Source organism: Hylaeus volcanicus, chromosome 1, assembly GCF_026283585.1.
Source record: "Hylaeus volcanicus isolate JK05 chromosome 1, UHH_iyHylVolc1.0_haploid, whole genome shotgun sequence".
In the NCBI taxonomy this organism is placed as follows: domain Eukaryota; kingdom Metazoa; phylum Arthropoda; class Insecta; order Hymenoptera; family Colletidae; genus Hylaeus; species Hylaeus volcanicus.
In genome coordinates this window covers 8,593,678-8,611,372 of record NC_071976.1, presented here as the reverse complement: position 1 = coordinate 8,611,372, position 17,695 = coordinate 8,593,678, and the positions used below count along the sequence as shown (strand labels likewise).

At 39.3% G+C, this 17,695-nt stretch overlaps 1 protein-coding gene across 2 annotated transcripts in view; it reads right to left on the bottom strand.

Annotated features, from left to right (window-relative positions):
* LOC128876484 (epidermal growth factor receptor) overlaps nt 1–17,695 on the bottom strand; it is a 238,435-nt gene that overhangs the window by 108,081 nt on the left and 112,659 nt on the right. Inside the window, exons 1-2 of one of the 2 annotated variants that reach the window (XM_054122911.1) lie at nt 5,242–5,537; nt 3,506–3,737 (exon numbers count right to left, since the gene is read on the bottom strand). The exons of the other annotated variant lie outside the window; for it this stretch is intronic. The gene's annotated coding sequence lies outside the window, so the exon portion shown is untranslated. Of the gene's footprint in view, nt 1–3,505; nt 3,738–5,241; nt 5,538–17,695 lie in introns of those variants that run through there. 2 annotated transcript variants of the gene reach the window in all.

Here is a 17,695-nt window from a genome sequence, read left to right as displayed (position 1 = left end):
CTATCTATCTATCTATCTATCTATCTATCTATCTATCTATCTATCTACCTATCTTACTGCCAGTCGATAAAGTGATCTCTTAGATGTGGAGCATGCTATTCATTAGTGCGGTGTCTACGAAATGCGCGGCGTTTTTGTCAGTTTAACCATTTGACCTACGATTTATAAAATTGACAAAATTCTTTACGCACATTCGTAAGTTCGAATTTAAGTTACTCTTTTAGTAATTTTTAATTTTTTTAGTATTCATAGTTCACAGTCATTCTGATATGAATAATAACAAATAGGTTTCAAAATGAATATTATACTAATTGTGATTGGTGTTATTATTCAGAAATAAATTTATAATGAGAAAATAAATTTGTTTAGGATCACTGATAAAAAATTGTATGAAATTGTGCTTGCAGATTAATGTTATATTCAAGTGTGTTCTATAAAAAATTGTCTTCATTCGATATTACTGATTCCTGTCACATTTTAAATATTATTTAATTCATGCTTTATTTGTAAAGCCAATGAAAATAAACTACAAAACTTTCTCTTTCATATACAATGATGATTAATAATCCAATAAAATAGCCAACACTCATTTCTTCGAAGAAATTACACTTTGCATACACCGATCTAATAAAAACAGCACCGTTACTTGCAGGATTATCAACTGCAATTAGGAACGAGTAAGAAATAGACCTAAATCGTGTACTAAAAAAAGTAGAAGTGAGTATTGCAATCGTCTATCAATTTATTCCGCCCAAGGTAATCCCGATTAATCGATGCCGCGAGATCACGAGTTAATTGGCGATCGCGAACTTTAATAGGGCGCGGAAAGTTATGGAAGCAGTAACAATCCGCGATCACCGACAGGATAATTTAATGGAAGTCATCGAATAATAACGAAACGCAATAGGAATATTACCGACTCGAACTTTTTTCTGAGTCCCTTCGCGGTTGGTACGTTCCGCCGCGGCCTGTCTTCGATCTCAATCGTTTTTTCCACCGATCCGGCCAATTTCTTGACACATGTTCGGCCGTGCAACGCTGAATCACAGGAGGCAGCTTTTTATGGGAAAGCCGGGAGCGCAGTTTAAAAGTCAGCGAGCTAGCTACTTTCACCCGCTTCGGCGCTGAAAAACGGCCGGTCCGGCGGATTTTTTTGGGAATTAACTGGAGCAAAAGTCAGCATACGTCTCGAGATTACGACGTGCAGTGAGTGAAATCCACTGCTGGATCAAAACATTAGCCTTTTCTTCTGGACCCTCGGCTCGCGCAAGAACCGAATCGCGGAATAACAAGTTGGTACACCTGCCATTCGAACCAGGAATTCGTGTAACTTTTTACCCGTCCACCTTGTCTGGCCCACCGTACCTTTCCTCGTCTATTAAATCCATCACGCGAAATTCGCCCCCTACTATACTCCACGCTCCGCCTCTCTCTATTCAAAATTCGCTTCCTCGCTTTATTTGCTCCGTCCGGTTCGCCTCGAACCGACACGTCCGAAAAGCCGACGCGAACCATCTCCGACGTGCTTTCCCAGTTTCCGCCTCGGCGACTCTGCGCCAACTCGCTGACTTTTCGGGAACGTCACTCCAAATCCCCAAGAAGTCTCGGCACTTTGTAGTGACGAAGAGAGGCACGGAGGGTACATCACCTTCGCGTGTTTACCTCTTCTGCAACCGGTTCTGTCGTCGCTCCTCGCTCCTACGGACCCGACCACGGTCCCTCTCCCTCCTGTTGTTCGTTTACCTGTGTTCAGTCTCACGTGGAACGAACGATCTTCGTCTCCCTTCATCACGGGTCCTTCCACGTTCCTCGTCTTGCTTCGTTCGACGTCTTTTCGCCTCTTTTCGTCTCTGTTCTACGTCGTTCCGTTTCCTCGTCCTCGTCTACGCTCCGCTGGAGAATCCACGGTCTCCGTCGATCCGCCTGTCTCGTTCTCCTCTCGGCACCGCGGTATTCAAATGACCTCGGATGATGAATATTCCCGTCTCTCTCGGGCTGACGGTAATTGCCGCTATTTCTCTCCTTGTTTTCGCCCGCGGTGCGTATGGCTCCGTGCGCGAACCTGAGCACGCACTCGTGGGGTCCCTTCACCCTTCACCTTTCTCTCTTTACCTCTTCCGTATGGCGCGATACGTGTCTCGGTACTCCGTGTAACTATCGAGGCAAAGCACGCCGATGAGGAGATGAGACCCGAGGGGCACCGGAGGTGTATGCAATTTGGACGGGGGGCTGAGTCACCTCGGGTGCACCGTGTACTATGAGCTACTCGAAACTTACGTTCGCGAGATTACTTCTGCGAAATGGGTACTGCGTTGCGAGCATTATTATGGACCGAACGGGGTCGATGGATCCATGACGTGTGACGAAAGGTGAACAGTACGTTTGGAACGTAAATTTTTTAGATTAAGAATATTCGCTCAAACAGAAGATGTACAGTACAGCAGTAAGTACACGTGAAGAATTAACTCTATGAGTTACTAGTTCAGTTGCTGAGATGCAGCAAAATCCTCGGGAAATTCAAAATGTACTACATTCCGTATTACATCGATGTTAAGTTTGTATCAATGCAGAAGGTGGTGATCTTGAAATGGTGATTTAAAAATTATTTGCTAGACCAAGAATTTCACGAGCAACAACCAAGTGTTATTATTTTGAGTGCATCTTTTTCAAGAGCGTGTAGAAACAATTTGATTCGTTAATGAAAAATTTCAAGTTCATTTTTGGTCTCCTAATCTTAAAGAAATTCGATAAAAAGGGATATAGTCATCTAACGTAATTTATTGAGGAGAGAGGCTCAATTTCGTTCGAGGTTGCCGATTAGAGAAACGGGATAATCCCAATATTTCATCAAGGATCTTCCGCGTTCAGGTGGAAGGATCTAATTAGCGTAATTGTACCCTTATTACGTTAATTCGCTTGATCGCTCTTCCTCTTATCGGGACCTTGATCCTAAGCTTGCGTCATAGGATTATGTACCTCGTGGCAGATCATTTGTTAAAAATTACTATAGAAATTATTGCTTGATAATAGTTATATGTATCAGGTAATGGTACCTCTAAGTGAACATACGACTAACCTAGTTTCACGTAAATTTGATTGAAACAGTATTTACAATAGTCCTACAAAAGTTGACAGAAGTATGCGATAACAAAAAAAAAAAAAGAAAAATAGGAAAAGAGGAAGGAAAGGGAAAAAACATATTTTCGGTACAAAATTAATATTCATTATTATACGTTACGTCTATTATTATAATTACTGTAATATTATTCTAGATGAATTCTTCACATAATCCATTAAAAAAACTTCTAGACTTATGACCATTAAAATAAAATTTCCTGTATCAAGAATTTCACCATTTCTAAAATCAGAACCACGGTTACGATCCATGCAGTTATCAACTTTCGCAACCTGTACTTGGAAAAATGCATCTCGATTGAAATAATGCATCCACTTATATCGCGAGAGTATAAGCTCGTACTTATAACACATCGGAGTTTAAGCTCACCGAGTAACGTCCACTTTGCATTTTACCAAGATCGAGAGATCTTTAGCCAGGCGAGGTCCATTTTCGAGGGGGCAATTCCCTCCCAGGGCGCCGAGATAATCGTCAGGTTGAAGTTCTGGGAACCTTCGCACCTTCGGTGCCAGGAACGAGTGCCAGGGGGCCAAGGGGGCCCCCCCAGACGATCGCTGACTTGGTTCCCGCGCAATTTATCCGTGCGCTCCTTACGAAATTCCTGGAGTAGAGATAAGAGCCACAGGGTATTCAGCGACGTATCGCGCTGTACTTATGGGGTCAAGAGAAAAAGGTACAGAGGGCGCAGGGGGAAGAAAGAAGTCGATACCACGGCTGTATATGTACTAACTTCTGTAGGAACGAATTATTTAATTAATTATTAGTTATTATATTCATTAAATACATCGTTTGGAAATTTTAATTGTAAATATTTACTATTACGTATTATTAATACTATTTCGTTTTTATATTCAGGGTGTCATAAAGGTAGTACTTAATTAATAAAATAAATTAACATGGATCAAATAATCTGATTCTCCTATTTTGCCGCTTCATAAAGACTACAATGACTTCGATAAGTGGAAAATAAATACGTACAAATTTCCGATAAATAAAAAAAAATAAACGAATCGAAACAATTTCGATACGCATGATCAACGATCATTCCGCAAGAGCAGCGTTCTGCTCGTAGCAACCGAGGCGAGCCTTTATTGAATCGTCGCAGGACAAAAAGCAACGTTGTCCTCTGCGTTTTCTCCCGTACGTTTCGTTATTAATCATCGTCGTGACTCTAATCGGCCATGTTTCTTACTTACCGCGATAATTAATGTTTTCGCGCGTCGTTGTTGCGCAAGTGCGCGGCACGTTCGCCGCGATATTTCCAACGATTCGGGAGAGCACGAGAAATCGCGCAAGAAACTCCATAAATTTCGATGCACGAACGCCGGTATCTCGTTACATAAATAATCAATTAGGAGCGCGCGTTGTTGAAACGATATCGTGCGCGTCGATCAATCTTCGGCGCGGAATCGCAAACGCTTTGCACGGAAAATTTATGAACGACATCGAATTGTACGACCGAGAAACGAAGACTTTTTCTGACCCGCGTTTCGTGGCTGGAGTAACTATGAGTGGAGGTGTTGGAACTACCTTCTGGCATCCCGGATCGGTTCCTGAAGAAGTCACAGTTGAACGAGGAGGTAAGCCACTTGCTCGACTATGGAATTCTTCAGGAACTGAGCTCTGGGGATACTAGGACTAAATACACGCTGATACACGCAATTGGAAAGATTTGAATTATTAGGGAATGAAGAATTAATGTTATATTTGTCTTAAAATTATAGTGCATATAGGTCATTTCATCAATGTGATAAGAATTTATTAGTTATAAGTTATTTGAAATGTATTTTAATATGTATCTTCATGTTTATTTTAATTTTAAAAGCCATAAATATTGTTCATTCTTATTCTTGTAACACTTTTGCAAATGAATACTAAATAGTAAAAAACAAAAAGATTGATACTTATAAAATGATCATGAAAACTCTTCATCGACCTATTTCTTCTTAGTAAAAAATTCATTTATTTTTATTTCAAATGCCACAAATATTGCTTACTATTCTTATAACAAATTGAAAATAGACACTTGAATGGTTAACAAAGAAACAATGGTCCCATGTCTCGACACTTCGTACGATCACCTTTAGAGAGTCATACCAACTTACTGTCAGTGTCCATTGGCGTGTGTCTCGATAAACCTGGACATTCCAGTGTAGAATTTACACAAACTGTCGCATAAACGAGCAGAAGCCGCCACGCAGATGAAGGTTCAATTATCCGACCGACCTGAAAATGCAAATGCCGCGACGCTGTCCGTTTAACCTTTCCGCGGTTGGAAGACCGAGGGAATATTATCAGATTCCACGGGCACTGGTATCATCGCGAACTATCAAAGTCTCCACGTCTGGTTTGCATTCTCACGCCGTGAATATTGGACGAGGACTCGCGTAACCGTGGATGTTACCCCCTCGAATCCTTCCACTCGTCTGTACTGCACATGATCCTGACTATGCGCAGTTTCGCTTGACTAACTCGCGGATACGATCTCTCATTGGACAGAACTGAGCATCTCGGGCTCGTTAGGTTTAGCTGAATTTTAGGAAAAAATGATCGATACAGTGTATGTGGTAACGATATATATCTCTAGATTTTACTTTTCATGGGATTTGACCAGTTTGGTCACAAAATGATTCCAGCAAAATAGAGCATATACGGAGCAAAATACAGATTATTCTAGCATCATAGGGCATAATACAAGGTTACATAGTGATTGATAAACTGTTCTGTTCTGCTATTGTCATTCGTTTCACGTTAAATTGTGACTATCGATTAGTTTCGATCGTTATAAACAAAAGTTTCACTAGCAGAAAGTATTGTCGTTTCTGCGGATGTCAAAAGGAAAATTCGAGTAAAGTTTCACAGGATTATTATACCTTCAACGAAGGTTAAAAGAACCATCATCGGCTGAAATTTTAAAGTAGGGATTCCGTACAATTAGGGTTCGAGGAATCCAAAGCAACTGAAAAATTGGGAATAATATTGCAGAAATAGCAAGTAACGAGTAAAGAGTATTTCGCACTAAAAGTAATCACTGTAATTAGCCTGTGCCTGGATCATTTCTGACGTCAGTCAAGGAACGAATAAAAGTCAATTAGCGAAGGCAGGCAGAAAAGGTTTGATGATCAGGAGTTCTTCCATTCCTGCACGCACTACGTACGCCAGCATCGCTTTCAGACCGACCTGTACATACGTATGGATGTGCACGGGTAGCTACGGGGCAAACAGCAATCATATCCATAAAGTTCCCGTGATCCCTTCGTGCCAGAGCCTCGCATGCCACGTAACAGCAACTATTAATGGCCCGTCGGTCATTGCAATCTGTCAGTCCAACATACAGTCGTATAAGTGCATGCAGGTAACCTTGGCTGGATGAAACTATCGGCTGGCACGTGTACCTTTATTTCTCTTTGACGGCAGTAATGAATACCTTAGCCAAGGGAGTCGGCAAGCTCGAAATTGGAGGGAAGGAAGCTCGCTGTTTCTCTAAAACACGAAATTCCAGCGAGCCGGCATTCAATGTTTAGATGATTCGATGTTTCTTTTGGGGTCGAGACATTCGTGAAAACGAGAGAATCATACTTTAAACAATAGCTGGGGTTAAATAAAATTTAAATTAAATAAAATAAATCGAATAAGACTTATTTCTGTCACTATTGATTTCGTGATCTGTGTTTATTAATGATTTTTTCTTTATTTAGATGGGCACAACCCATCTGAACCATTGATTTTAATACATTTCGTGCGAGCACTTAGTTTGTCAATTGTTTAATTCTAAAAAATTGAATACCAAGCAGTCAAAGGGTTAACAATGCCTTTTCAAACACACATAACATCGTCAAGAAAATATTTTATAATTTAGTATCCACGTTTTTATCCACGTTTCAGTGTAAACAAAATACAAGAAACGGTGCACAAGCAAGGAATGCGTCCAACTTCCGCGAAAATTGCATCACGGGCAGAGAACAACGTCGTTTTTCCTCGTACGAAATAACGGTGCCGCTGCGATGGACCGTCGAGATGGGAGACGCAGCATCAGCGAATCAGTTTTATATGAGGATTCGCTGACTCAACTCTCTTGGGAGAGGTGTCTCCGAGTGTCTAGCCGAGTTCGCCCACATAAGACCCGGTTCCGTGGCTGCTGCTTAGGCGTACAATTGCACGGGAACGCACCAGAACGATCGACGATTAGGCAATAGTCGCCATTTTATAATTGTTCTCTCGACATGTGGTAGCTGTTTCCACCGACGTGGCCTGCGATTTCGACACAGCCGGACTCGTATATTTACCCATGCGTTTCAATTAATTCGAGCAGGATAGTGATATCGAACAAGTAAAATTTTCAAATAATTCAAATAACGAATAAAGAAACACCATGCATCGAAATATTTTAAAAAATCGTTCGATTTAATAGACAAAATATAGACAAGGCTCTATTCGATCAATAAGAAACATGAGTATACGTACACTCTATAAACATAATCGAAGAAAACCTAAATTAAATAATGATTTGATATTTCCAACTAAATGTTTCGTTATAAATATGTAGAATGAATAAACTTTACACTTGTACATATATATATATATAACGAAAAATTTATTAAAAATCAAGTGTATCATTTAATTTAAACAAATTCCTTCAATAAATACAGAGGGTACGAATATTTATGGAATTGGCTGTATTTATAACGAAAGATTTATTTGGAAACTTCTTCGAAGCAAGACTCGTTCGAGATATGGAGATCGGTTTCGATGGGATCGAAGTACAAACGTCGAATGCACGACACAGTTTATGACGGCATAAGTTGATGCACGGCGGCAAAACGGCTCGCCTGTCATTATGCTCGCGATTAATTTTAATCACGCGCGTGCGTGGTTTCGTGACGAGTGTGCAGATCGCTGTTCTCGAATGCTGATCGAATTTTGCGCACGTGAGTACCACCTCGTACGTAGAATGGAATCTTTATGGGATTTCTCGATGATGCCACCTAACATCAGGGCTACCACAAGACTTCGAGAAGATCAATATTATTTAGCATTCATTTATTCGGATGAACAGGAATATCAAATGTAATGGATAATAAATGTTTTCCAAAAAGGGTTTCAAGATTTTGGTTTTTATAGTCGCGATTACACATCATCTTTTACGTTTAATTGTGAACATATGTACTTTCGTTTCAAATAAACAAGATCGAGTACATTCCATCTGTTTAATTAAAGAAACAAAGTCATAGTCTTTTTTTTGGAAGTTCTTTTATAATGCAACTGTCAAATGGAATCTAAAGAAGTTAAAAACAGAGTTATCTTAATTTCAAGGGGTTCATAATTTAAATATATTCATATCCTCAAACCCAACAAACAAGAGAAAATCAAATTCTCTTGTTTGAAAACGTATTTTAATTCATTTCATTCCATTCTCTTACTGTAATTTTGAATAATTCCTCGCAGATATGTAAACGAAGAAGATTGGAATAAGGTAGCTAATTTAATAGAGTATACTTTTCAAGTATACTATTTTACGAGTACTACCTGTTGACAGGACTATAATACCTCCCAAAATCTCGGTTAACAAAGCTTCGCACACCCTTTGCGAGCACACGCTTCATAAATCGCAATTTCTTCGCTATTTCCCCAACCGCGACGGCGATATATCTGCTCGCGCATACGCCGCATCGCCATATTTCATCGCTCCTTCGACGTTCAGCGTCTCGGCGAATCCATCACGAAGATTCGTCATAAACCGTCTGTCCACGAGTATTAACCTCCCCTGCTATCTTCACCGCAAAAATTATTTGTGGCGGGAGGGAGACCCCAGACAACCACAGTCAAACAGGATTAACGATCAATCAATAACTAAAGTAACGATAAAATAAAAGACGGAGGCCTTGATACATGTATGTAGATAAATATTTATTTTTTGTTTCGCGCATTAGTCTGTTTGGATAAAGAAATATAATTTAGTTGGTTTTATATTGGTTGGTAACATCGAGCTGAAAAATTTTAGTGAATATGATTAAAAAGAGTTGGAGGGTTTTATGATTTCAACACAAAATTCCATTCCATTCTTCAACGTTCGATAACATAGCTCAGGCTAGAATTCAATAAAAAATATTGATATTTTCAGGGTGATATTAGCTTCAGTAGCCAATACTGAACGTCCAACATATATCTAACTCGACACATGGGAGTTTTACATATTCTCGATATGATAAGCTATACAAATCAAAGACTGCGAGATGACATGTGGCTTCGGTTACCTTGGCTCTTTGGTCTGCATACAGCTGTACACAAACGTTATGAAAACATGAGAATGGTACACACCTGTGATTGTAATCCTTCCAACAATACATGAACCCATAACAAAATGCGTTTAACAATGTTCACCCTGCCAATTTAATAAACAGCAAATAATTATGGACCGGATGCATGTGCCTTCGATTGCCTTCGATCTGCACAGAGCTTTGCACAAACTATATCGAATCAGAAAAATGATACACAAACAACTCTAACCCACTCAACGTTTCGTTCTCGTAGAAATTTCACTGTGCCAATTATAAGATAACCAGCAAACAGTCCAACCGCAATAATAACAAAAATGGCTGCCTACGACGAACGGAGGTAAGTCTGACGGTTAGTCGAGGTGTCGTAAACATCCGATCTCTCGGAACACAACCGGGTACAACATAAAGCAGTGGGGACCGCCGATATCGTTGCGTTCAAGTTTACGTTTTCTACATTCCTGTACGTGGCGGAGGCTGAAGTATGCGCACCTCCACGACGGAGGACGCGTGTACGGTCGCACACACGTTCGGCCAAATATATATGGGGAACGATAGGTGATATAAAGTGGTAATGTCGCGGGGCACCGTGAAACATAGCTGATTGGGCCGGTTTCAGCCGCGCCTTATCGCTGCCTGTGCTCGACATACAATCCAACCGCGCAACACCCTATACGCCGTCGACCATAGGTGTGCACGATCGTTTCACGAGCTTCTCCGCGTTCCTATCAACTGCACTCGGGAGAATTAAGTTCACGTCCCTTCGGTCTTGTCGTTCCAACCGTTCTGTTCCCCTCGACTGGTGTCTAGGAGACGCGGCTAGGCGACCCTCGTCATCGAGACGTTAGCCGCGAGCTGGATTTCCAGCCAGGATATCACGGACGCGTTATCGCGAGCACTGAGAATCGTGGGCTTACATAAAAGAGACTGCTGACGGTATTACGTGCCCGCGAACTGCCGTGGAATGTCTTTGTTGCCTCGTTGTTATTGTTGTCAGGGTCATATCCGTCGCGGGATTGTAGCTGACTACGTCTGGAAATTTTATCTGGGATGAAATCGTCTCACGATCGCTGGAGGCTAGATCTCGATACAGCTTTCGGTGTTTCTATATAATTTTAGTGATGAAGAAAGGGGTAGCTGTGCCGAATTAATCGAGAAAATGAAGGTCTCTTTCGTACAAGTCACAGAGTAGTAAATATAATACAATTTTCTTTAGAAACTTTGAGAAAATTGGGAAAATCCCATCGTTCAATTTAAACAGATTTTTTTAGCAGACATAGAAGGTACGAATATTTATGGAAGTGACTGTATGAGTTTCTATTGATATTGACAATGGTGTCATCATGCAATTTCTACATTTTCTTTATGCAAGTCTACTTACATAATAATCAGTTACTTTTACTGTATAATCAATTGTCCATTTCTTACTGTAACCTATCCATTCTTATTTATAACTGCCAGCCACAATTCGTTGTATTATTATCATTATAACGATTCTGTTAGGTGAATTGGAAGAAAGTGCGCATGTTATGACAGAGAATAATTGCCAACAGAGGCGAAGCATGCTTTAGGCCTATCCTGAAAGTTATCGATCAAATGCAAAGAGAGATATTCGATAGCATTGTTGTTCTCCCATCGATAATACAAATTCCACTTAATTCGCATCCAATAAAGTTCGAGTCCGAGAGGGAACTTGATGAACTTGAGTAAACTCATAAGTTAAACTCACGAGGTTATCCTAGGGTTAACGAGGATACTCCGAAGGTCAGGCCCTAAGGCTTTGGAGGTGGTCGATGTACCATAATTCACTGGAACTTTTGCATTACGCTTCTAGCCAATCTTGCATGTTTATGTTATTTCTGACGTCTTAGGACGTTAATTATAGTCTCAAGATTAATTCAGATGTCGGGTGGTTTGAAGCTCTGCGCTCGTTACAGTAAACAGTTAGCAAGTTCGAGTAGATCAGTTTCAAAATTTTAGAATGTGAAAGGCGTTTTAGGATCACGTTATATCACGTGTATTATTCACTATAATTTACAATCACTCCAGTCTAAACAAGTTTCAATTTGTTCTGTCTTATCACAGCAGCTAATCTTCTAATTTTATTTTGGTGGGGAACAGGTATGCACAGGTAACAATTATTTTGTTTCATAAACGACTCATATTAGTATTCAATAGGTACGTGGTTTTAAGATTTTGTAATGTTATTTATATAACATAGGTTTATATAATATAGCTACTCAGAACTCGAATGTTATAGCCATTACTACATAATTTAAGTTCACATAATAATTTCTTCTTATTGAGATATATATTTATTCTCATTTCTGTTAACATTGTTTTACCTGTTTAAGGTGACCATCATTTCTTGTTTTATCGACTTATCTATTTCGTGTCACATTGATATACGATAAACCAATTATTATTCAGAAAGGTCAATACATCAGAGAATATTCCTAAATCGTATTTAAATCAACGATTACTTCTAGAAACTCGCAATTTCTCGTTTCACTATGCTGACATTTGTCCAACAGCGAGACATAGTCGTTCCTGACGATTACGTTCATGTAAGTACACTTTCACGTGAAATATTATCATCTGCGCCATACAGCTAGCTACATTCACGAATGCGGCTATATTCGTGCCATAGTTTAGCACTTTATTGTTGACTTCCAAAAGGAATCGGAAAATAACTGTACGAAGGTAACGAAGCTGTCTGTCCTGTGATAGGCAGCACGTGGGCGTCCTTCCTTTCCAATAACGTTTTACGTCTGCGCCATTAACTTTTAGCTTAAGCTGCACTTTCTAAATTTTTCGTATAACTATACTTCTTGCTCCCTGTTTCTTCCGCGCCTTCTCCTTTTCACGAGAGGACATCGCCAAGTGTGTTGTCATAGTTAAATTGCAAGGATTTAGAGAAAGAATTTTGCCAATAATGATGAGCTACACTTTTGCGTATTTAATTTGATTCGTTACACGAAGAAGGACTCTCTTTAATCTTCAGCTTATAAATCCTTGGAATCTCGCTGCGATAAAGCTATAAAATTACCATCCACTTGGTCACATCTATGTATTAGGTTGTCCCAAAAGTTTCTTTCGTTTTATTACTAATTAATATATACACAATATTGTATGTTTTATGTTACATTACTGAATTGTGTACGATTCATTTCGCTTCATTACTGTTACAGCATCAATGTCTAAGAAATTAGATTGTCTATTTATATAATAGACGATAGAAAATAATTGAATGCAACTCACGAAAGAAACTTTTCGGACAACCTAATATATTAGAGATCGACAACCTAATCAATTAGAGATCTGAATTTTTTCTGTATCGTTCCTACATCCTATTTAAGTACTATTAAACAATATCGTAATTTTAAAAGCTGACCAAAATCACAATCCCCGTCGACGTTAGAAATCTCGCCGAGAAAAGATATAAAACGTCAAGGGAAAATTTACGGCGCCCGAAGGATCGAAACGAGACGTTGAATGCGTCGACGATGCCACGATGTTCGGTACGCATCAATATTTGACCACGATAAACAGCGTCGTCAAGATAATGCGTTACTTGAGCGTCCTCGATCGCAGATGCACAAAACCGAGGCCCTACCGAGGTCCTTCGATCGTTCGCACCAGCGAGTACCTACTCGTTCGATCCTCCAAAGTCGTTAAACAGTTCCGCTGAAAAATATCGCGTATTTCCATTTAAAGCGAGCCCAGAATCCAGTTCTAAGCCAACCGGAAGCTGGACCCCATCGTTACGACGATATCATCCTGTTCTCGAAATGTCAAGGTGACGGAATCCAGCGAGGACGAGTCCACTTCCTATCGACATCGTCGCCCACGCGGATCCCATTTCGCGAGGAACGGATGAAACGCGGGAAATATCGGTCGCACCGGCGATTTACGTCGCAACGAACGAGAATAATGCGTCGTAGTACACCTGGCGATAAACCATCTGTGTGTAATTCGATTATCCGCAACGGTTATTGCATTCGTATCGCGACGGGCCAGCCAATAGGAGCTGAGGACGCCAGTGGTCCTTATCGCGGTCTACTATCGATGTTTCCAACCGTGTGTTCGACTCAAATATTGCGAATCTGCTCGTTGCGCGCCGATAGCGCTCCGTTTACTCGCGTACGAGGCGTAAATCGTTCCCGAACGGCGTTTCCCCGCGCTGGTAAACAAGATCTAGCTACGATACAGACCACGAACATTACGCGATCGTTCGTGTAACGCACCCTCGGATTACGGTTATCGATTTACGCGGATCCTTGAAACGGAACGAAACCGATCTCGATTCGGATTTACGCCTCGAGACGCGTCGAGAGGTGCGTTGTTTTGAAGACGTTGACGATTTTGGGCAGGCGTGATTGGTGGGAGTCGTCGTTGGACACGATTTTACGATCGGTGTTAACTCTTTGCGGCACAGGAATTCAGGTTATAAAATAGACTCGTGTTGCACAGGAATTTTATTGCATTTTAAATCAAACAAAATTTTTATATTTTTATTAATAAAGGTATCACACCTATACACATGCAGCTATTGCGAAATTTCGAGGTGGGATTAAAAGTGTCCCATCATGCATTACGGTCCATCAAAAAGGTGGGACACTTTTAATCCCACCGTGCCCCAAAGAGTTAAGGAATTGCATAGATTTACAAAAAAGGAACCTTGGATATTATATATTACAGAATGATCAAGAAAATTCTTCGTTATGTTTCGATCTATTTATTTTTGGTTCCTGTGGAGTAAACCTCAGTTAAAAGTTTAGTATGTGAGAATATGTGATTCGAGGGAAATTCTAGGTAAAACTTCTTCGTACAATACAAAATTCCTCGTGGTATATAATGAACAACAGGATATACAAGGATCTTTAGACAGAATACAGTAAACTTGAACTCCACTGAAACATGCTAGCAAACGAGTTCCTGATACGCTCGTGCTCTAAAAATTCAAGTCATTGGACAATAGATATAGATTGTAAGATTTTAGTACAATAATAGATAACGATGATCTTGACAATGTGATAAGAGAATGGTAGTTATAAGCGTGTTAAGAAGATACGAATCAATGATACTACGTGATCATTTTTAAAGCCACGAATATTGCATATTTTTATAATTCATTGCAAATAAACAATAAAGAGTTAGAAAATATTTTTGTCGTATTTTCAAAATGATCAGAAATATTCTTCATGACATTTCGACCTATTTCTGTTCAATTCCTACCTGTGAAATTTTTGTAGAAAATTTTAATAAAAGAATACGTTCAGAATAAAATACGAATAGTCAGTTTTCAGTGTGATTTAAGAATTTTGATTAATTTGATAAAACGATGTTACCATGGACAATTATTTTTGGTTCCCAGGTTATAGTTTATAAAATGATCCATAAAGATTAAGAAAAGTTTAATTTCCAAGATTAGAGAACACAGAAAGATTAGGGACAAAATTAAGTACTCCTAGATAAACTCCAAAATACTATCCTTATCCAAATTTATTATTTTATTTTAATTTAGCCATTGATATAAATTTATGTCACAAAATAAACATTTATCACTGTTAATACTACGCAACAACAATGTTTGCTGCATCTTATCGTTAACATTCATGGTGTGACAATTCAAACTACACTCGCCAGAACAATGTGAAGAATATAGCATAAATTCAAACCAAATGGTAAGTCGTCTCTTTTCGTTTACTTTCAAGAATTTACACGAATTGGTTATCGTTGTCCCCGCGTGGTCTGACGCGATCTGAGAAAATATTTTGTAAGCGATAGGTCTACGATCGATACGAGTTGTACTCTTATCAGCGACTTCAAATGAAGCAATCGTAAGTTGTAGTACACGTACGAGATTCTCGTTTTGATAAGATAGGGGGTCGAAGATACGAAGCGCAAATAATGGAAATTTTAAATACAATTCATTCCCTGCTACGTTTCCATTTCTACACGATAAATATATCTACCATGAAATTGAAAAAACAAGTTATCGAAACACCGACTGCTCTATTTGAACACATGGATAATCCAGCTACTTCACATCGGAGTTAATGAAGTTCTAGGTAACTCTAGAAATTTGGTACGCAATAGCTGTTTGCTTTCGGCGCTAATTCGTAGTCCACACTCTTGAGTGTACACACATCGGAAACAGAAGGTAAATAGAACATGTTCCTCTACCCTACAGCTCTGTAACAGTGACGGCTCGGACTATCAAGTTCACCTAAATAAAGATGGTAAGCTATACTGGGACAAGTTTTCCTTTTTCATCTAACAGATACTATTTTTCAAATAATTCTCACGTATCAATTTTTTAATTTAGCACACTCTTCAGATACTGTGTTCTAAAGCTATTGAAATCACTACTTATCAGTTTCTATAATCGTCACTATTTGTTGGTCATTTTATCTCGGATACCATTAAAGGTGTTATATTTTTAACTTATCAATGAAGGCAATTTGATATTTTTAATATCAAATCAACATCGTGGATTGATATAAATTGCAGAACTTGCAAATGCTACGAATTTTCTTACTACGTGCTAGATAAGAATATTTTTGCTCACATATTTGCGAGAAACACGTGTATGGAAAGGAACATTTACGAATTATCGCACGAGATATCTCCGTTCTAGAACTGGCTCCGATACGGGTTTCACAAAATCACCAGTTCAAAACAGTCGACTTAATCTCGGGTTAACGTACAGAATGCAAACATTTTGATCAATGCGTGTATATCTCGTACTATTATTATTATAAAATATCAATTGTTATAAAACATAACTTGTGTCTTTTCTAATAAAAGAAAATACCAGAATAACGAAGCGCAAATAATGGAAATTTTAAATACAATTAATTCCCTGCTACGTTTCCATTTCTACACGATAAATATATCTACCATGAAATTGAAAAAACAAGTTATCGAAACACCGACTGCTCTATTTGAACACATGGACAATCCAGCTACTTCACAATATATTTGTTCTTCTGTGATTGTAATTTTTTTGGTTAAGCAATTGCAATGTATATTTCATAGTTTTGTTTATTCATATATTCGTTTATACTTTGAGAGGCTGTATGAATTTTTATGGGACCTAAGATTTAATATTTGAGAATTCGTAAGGTGGAATGCAAGACATGTTCACATTTCCACTGGTTCGTGGCTGCTATTGAGCCACTCATCCTTATATCCAGAAATTAGTGATTTAAAATCATTTTTAGTGAGCAAGATTGTTCTAAATAACTAAGAAATAATATCTTTTCTAAAGAATAAAGTGAAAATCATTCTTGATCAAACCTTGACCAACCTACAAGGATTCGACTATTATTATTATAAAATGCTTATAAAAAAATGGTACCATGCATCATCCGATCAACCAACAAGAACTCAAAAATTCACATCATTATTCTCCAATAAATAATGAATCCCTCCAAGAAATCAGGCCTCCAAGATTCCTTCGTACCCGGACCCTCAAAGTTCGAGGCTCAAACCACCGTTTCTCTACGTATTCTCGAGTTCTGTGCCACGATCCCATTCATCCCGTTCCCGCGAACAGCAATTTCGTCGCGAATCGCTGGGACTCGGAAAGGCGGGCAGCATAGGTGAACCGGACGCGGTTTAAAAATGAAAATTACGAGTATAGCGCCGCTCGTAACCCTCGGGCATGGAATGTCAACGGTAACTACCGTCGTACGTAGGAATAATATCGACTTCTTTACGGGTCGTTGTAACAGTACAAGGGCCCCGTGGTTTGTTCCCCCCGCCGTGAACCGACGGGAGAATGTCGGGGCCCGACCCGTCGTGCATATACCTACGCACCGTGCCAGATGGAGAAAACAAATAGTGTGATCGCTTAACTGTTGCTGTCTAAAGTGACTTTCGTTAGGGCACGGCCGAGTCACGTGTTCAAATATTGTGCAAGGGGATTGTTCGGCGAACGGGGCCACGGACAAGTCACGAGGGTGTCGGGGGATGTATGTTTGAAATCGTGAAATTGGCTGCGGAACATTTTTGATTGCCACTGTGCGGGAACGGTAGTGCATTCCATTAATTGTATTTGAAATTATACGTTGGTTACATTGGACCACCTGACAGTGTTTCTTTTAAATTTTAAATGAATGTGGCATGGATCCTATGAAACATTTTTTTATTTTTTATTCAGCGTGTCGTTAAGAGAATATTTGTTCTTCTGTGATTGTAATTTTTTTGGTTAAGCAATTGCAATGTATATTTCATAGTTTTGTTTATTCATATATTCGTTTATACTTTGAGAGGC